The sequence below is a fragment of the Schistocerca nitens genome, chromosome 3, assembly GCF_023898315.1.
Source record: "Schistocerca nitens isolate TAMUIC-IGC-003100 chromosome 3, iqSchNite1.1, whole genome shotgun sequence".
Taxonomy (NCBI): domain Eukaryota; kingdom Metazoa; phylum Arthropoda; class Insecta; order Orthoptera; family Acrididae; genus Schistocerca; species Schistocerca nitens.
Window position 1 is genome coordinate 672278654 of NC_064616.1, and position 5554 is coordinate 672284207.

Below are 5554 nucleotides of genomic sequence, written 5' to 3' on the forward strand. Positions count from 1 at the left end.
CATTAGATAAATATTTCGTATGATACTTATATTAGTTGCATGAAACAAAATAGAATATATTATTGAACATAGAATGATGGATAGTAATAAACGTCGCTCAGAGTTCTACAGAACAATTTTAAAAGAAGATGTCAACAAGAAAAATGTAACAGTACATCGTAAAATCATTTCTCCGCTGACGGAGGACCTCCTATACAGTGACAGATATTATCTACCAAACAGCAAAGTTTAGGAACAGGAGACTACAGTTGCACAAAGAAGTAAACCAGTACAGCGACGACAAGTTATTCCGGTACGCGTGGGTGAACTTGTGCTCGGTTGTAATGCGGCTTTAGTGGTGACTGCCTACAGGCGACTGGTTGCAGTTCCGAAGTGCAGCACTGTCTAGTACCAGGGAAATTCCTGAATCTTGCTACAATCATAAATCTCTGGAGTATTACGGCCCACGTTAATTTGAGTCTTCGAACTCTGTAACTCTCGCGCGGTCTTATCCTAGCAGAGTAACAGCCACGTACAGAACTTCTGGTCCAGTTTAATCGCGGAGTTTCTTCCATGTCTGACTATCTTGCGGTGCGAGTCGCGGGGGAAAGGCGCAACAGATATGATATATGCAGTATTCTAAACGCTTACAGAAATTGTGCGCTATCTGGAGGGTTAGAAATGAAATTCTGAATTACAGTAGGAATATTTCGATTGTAATTCAGTTAGCTACACTGGTGTCCAAAATTAAAGCAACAAACGGTAATTTTGCAGGTTGCTTCTATTTTGCAACAAAACAGTATAAACAGGTGATAGTAAAGTGGAAATAATGCAAAGAGACCGAGCGAGGTGGCGCAGTGGTTCGACACTGGACTCGCATTCGGGAGGACGACGGTTCAAACCCGCGTCCGGCCATCCTGATTTAGGTTTTCCGTGATTTCCCTAAATCACTCCAGGCAAATGCCGGGATGGTTCCTCTGAAAGGGCACGGCCGACTTCCTTCCCCATCCTTCCATAATTCGATGAGACCGATGACCTCGCTGTCTGATCTGCTTCCCCAAACAACCAACCAACCAACCAATGCAAAGAGTCCAGAACGTAAACAGGTGCAACATGCACAATGGTAGACAAAAAATATTTTTCGTATTTTCCAACTTGACAGATTTGTACAGACAACAGGTTAGTGTGCTCAGTATGGGGTGTGAACCCCTCTGACAGCAATACAGGCCTGACAACGATGGGGCATGCTGTGAATGAAGTCATCAGTCTCATGTTCAGGCATTAACGCCCATTCTTCCCGCAGAGCTGCTCGCAGTCTTAGAGAGTGGTTGGTGGATTCTGACGTGATGCAAGCTATCTCCCTAGTGCATCCCAGACATGTTCTATAGGATTCAAAACCGGAGAGCGAGCAGGCCACACCATGCGTACAACATATTCCGTTTCCAAGAAAACATCAACCGCCCGTGTTCTATTTGGTCGAGCATTATCGTCCATGAATACGAATTTTGGGCCCACAGCATCTCTCAACAACTGCAGATGAGGTCCCAACATCTCATCATGATACCTAACAACAGTTAAACCTTGCCGCTTCACCCGTACAGTTTCACGAATAGCGGTTTGAATGGTAAACATTATCCCAGCCAACACCATTAGAGATTCCTCTCGATATTGGTCTCTTTCCACAATGTTTGGTTCCCGATATCGTGTTCCACGTTCCCTCCATATGCGAATCCATCGGAATCATTCCTCAGATTGAATCGAGACTCATCTGTGATAACAACAATGGCCCACTGTTCGATCGCCCAGTGGCATGTTGATGACTCCACTGTAGACGTTCTCTTCCGTGAAGACTCGTTAGAGGTAGACATGCACCAGGTCTCCGACAATAATGGCCACAATGCCGAAGCCTTCTCCACCCCGTTTGCATCTATACAACACGTTCAGTGGATGCTGCGAGCTCACACGACAGTTGCCGTGCACTACAAAGGCGGTACTGTAGTGCCCTTACAGCCAAATGACGATCCTCTCTTCTGAAGTCACACATGTTCGGCCCTACCCTTGTCTTTGGGATACATGTTCGGTCTTTATAAACTGTCGCCACAATCGAGAAACGACAGAACGATTCACACTAAGCCATCGGGCCACATCGGTTTGAGACTGTCCTGATTCCGTTCTTTCTATGGCCCTCCACAGCAGAGGGTCTGGTAGGCATCTTCTCTGCTCCGCACTGCACCATCTGTGACAGTGTACACAGCGATTGTGGTTGTGGGACTACCAGGCAAACGCTATACCTTTCGATAGGTGCCCTGACATCATCGTTGGCGTGGTTGTCCTTTGACCAGAATGCCATCCTCCTTGCAGGACACGATCGTACGGACATCTCGTATACAATTTGTATGATTATATCGTGAATTAGACAAAGGACTGGGAAATAACGATTTGTTGCTTTAATTTTGGACAACAGTGTATTATCTACCATGCATGAACTGTAAAATATAGATAGCTGGAACAACCTGTAAACGTGGTCGACAGGCACGAGATGTTCCAGCTACTCATCGGGCAGTCTTGTAGAATAAAGTGATGGGACACCTCAGAGAGAACGTATGGGAGGCCTAGAGGGAGGGGTAGGGGGCCTGAGTTAACGTGGTGCGTAATTAACGAGATTTCTCAGTGCTTGATAAACGAGGGATCATGAAATCCTGGAATATTGATGCACGAATTACCGAAATGTACTGTTGATTGCCCTTGGCAAGGGATCAAATGACGCTGCAATCAATAAATGGAGAACAGCACCAGCACCAGGAAATAACTACCTGTGCACTTGTAGAAGACGTTGCAGACGGTAAAATGATTCTTTAGCCTGTAAAACTGTCTTTTGAGGTTGGAGTCATAATAATTTCTCAGTCTGATAGATGAGCACGTACCTGCTTCGTACCAGCCAACATGCAAGTCTAGAAAAATAGCAACAATATTCAATTTGTTACTCATAAGGCAGGAATAAACACAAGAGGAGAAAACAACGTGTGAGCCATGCAAAACAAATTGTGCAAGAAACATAGTGTTACAGACGCAAAATGTTTTTATAGTGTGAATAAACAATTAGTTGAATAATTTACTTATTGTTCGCTATCGATAATGAATATCTCACTCTGCAGTGGATTGTGTACTGTTATGAAACTTCCTGGTATATTAAAAGGAATGACTGAGGTACTGGCAGATGTAAAGTAAAACTGCGAGGCGTGGGGACGGTGTAGGTGGAGGGGGGGAGGGAGGGTTGTGAGTCGTGGCTGGACAGCTCACTTGTAAGAACATCTGTTAACGGCAAGGTGCGACTTGGAATCCCGGTCCGGCACATAGCTTTATAAAGCGCTGTGTTTCCTTCAATCACATGCACGTAAATATCCATGCTTGAAGCAAATGAATCAATTATTTTCAAATGTTAGAAATCTGTAAGCTAGGTAGTGGAGTGTTACAGTATGCCTTGTTCTTTCAAACGGGGGAAGGATAATTGACAACCAAGAGTTCGATCAGGAGGACCTCGGAAATAGGTATCCAGAGACAGTGGTCTCCTTGTAATGTAACAACTCATAGTGGAATATATATTTTGTTTTCGTTTTTCATCCTCTACATGATGTTAGCACCTGTCACAGGTTGCAGACCAGATCGTTTCCTTCATTATTTGCTGGTTGAGACCACATGTGTTACTCCGTGTTGAAACTGACACGTGATAAAGTTTAAGCTTTACTTAGGCCAAAAACTAACTGCAATGCGTTGAAGAAGCTAAATGCTCCAATCTGATTAACTAAAAAGAGTACACGAAGTGTTTTCATGCATTTTGTGCGTCCATGAAGAAGAAATTAAGAACTTGCTGCATCTCTAAGTGTATGGACTGTACGTATTGTGCAAGTACCGAATGTGCGTACAACTCCATTAATTGAATCATTCAAATAAAGAGAATCAGTGCTCTAGTAAAAAGCTGATTTCGTCAAATGTAAGATTTGGATTCAAACAATCTCTGCTACTCACCAATTAAGTTGGCTTAATTTCCCTGAAGATACAGTACATAAATACTAAGATAGTTCCTTCGACGTCAGTCTGGCATCAGTCAGAGATCGAATGAGATATAGTTCATATTTTATTATGCTTGCTATAAATGTATTTGCTATTCTGAAGAGAAGGATAAAGAGCAACCTAGCAAGAACCGTTTGAAAGTCACAAAAAATTACTGCTTTCCGCAAAACCATTAGAGGAAAGCTACGCCTTTGGGTATGACCATTATAGATTCTCGCGTCTCCCACTATTTATCTCGGACATCTTCATCGGTAATCATCTCACTAGCTGAAACATTCAGTAAGATTGTGGCTCATACCGGTATTTGTGCATTACTCAGGAGATTTACTATCTTTAGAAAATCTCAGTATTAACACTGATTATACTAGAGGGGTATGTACTGTTTTAGAAATTCTTCAGCACCGGGGCCTTCGTGGCGTCTCTGAAGCTCAGGAAATTTTGACGGTACGTCATACAAAATTGGCAACTGCCTTGCCGTAGTGGATACACCGGTTCCCGTGAGATCACCGAAGTTAAGCGCTGTCGGGCGTGGCTGGCACTTGGATGGGTGACCATCCAGCCGCCATGTGCTGTTGCCATTTTTCGGGGTGCACTCAGCCTCGTGATGCCAATTGAGGAGCTACTCGACCAAACAGTAGCTGCTCCGGTCAAACAAAACCATCATAACGACCGGGAGAGCGGTGTGCCGACCACACGCCCCTCCTATCCGCATACTCATCTGAGGATGACACGGCGGTCGTATTGTCCCGATGGGCCACTTGTGGCCTGAAGACGGAGTGCTTTGTCATAGCAGGCACAAGACGGATAGATGATGACCTCGAAATCATGTGGTACTAATATGTCAGGCCCCAATACGACTCCACATCAATATTTAAAGTAGGAGCGAAGTGTATTCTATTTGCAACTCCTGTATGTTTCACATGAATACATATATTTGAAGTGTCCCGCGGTCGGTAGGAAAGAACTAACGATCAAGTTTTGAACACATTTTATTTAACTAAAACGCCTTGATGGCGTACACAAATTTCCAAACGCAAGAACGACAAGAACCACAACAGTTCTGGTGGTGGCAAAAGCCAGATAAAAGTACAAGACCATGAAAAGAAATAACAACCAACATACTACTCTACACAATTACAAAGTGGCGCTATGCCCAACAAAATACAGCTTTCTACTGAAGGCTACGCCGAGTGTCTACTAGGCTAGAGTCGGCGTAGGTACTGGCCGGAGTTGTCCTAGCTGTAGGGGCACATTGCCGGTCTGACTCTATTGGTGTGCTTGTAACACCGATTTGGCGGAGTGCTACACGTAGTCACATTAGTTCCAATTGGTGGATCTCTGTCACATGACTTTTCACGAAGTAGTACCGTGTTTACGCGGAGTGTTTGTTGATGTTTACATCCACTGGCGATGTTTTAATATGAGCTCTCGAAGGAAGGCTCTGAGCACTATGGGACTTAACTTCTGAGGTCATCAGTCCCATAGAACTTACAACTACTTAAAC

General features: G+C 44.0%; 1 pseudogene; it reads left to right on the top strand.

Moving 5' to 3' along the window:
* Positions 1–4511: 4511 nt before the first annotated feature.
* Positions 4512–4628, top strand: LOC126249913 (5S ribosomal RNA; annotated as a pseudogene).
* The last annotated feature ends 926 nt before the right edge of the window (positions 4629–5554 follow it).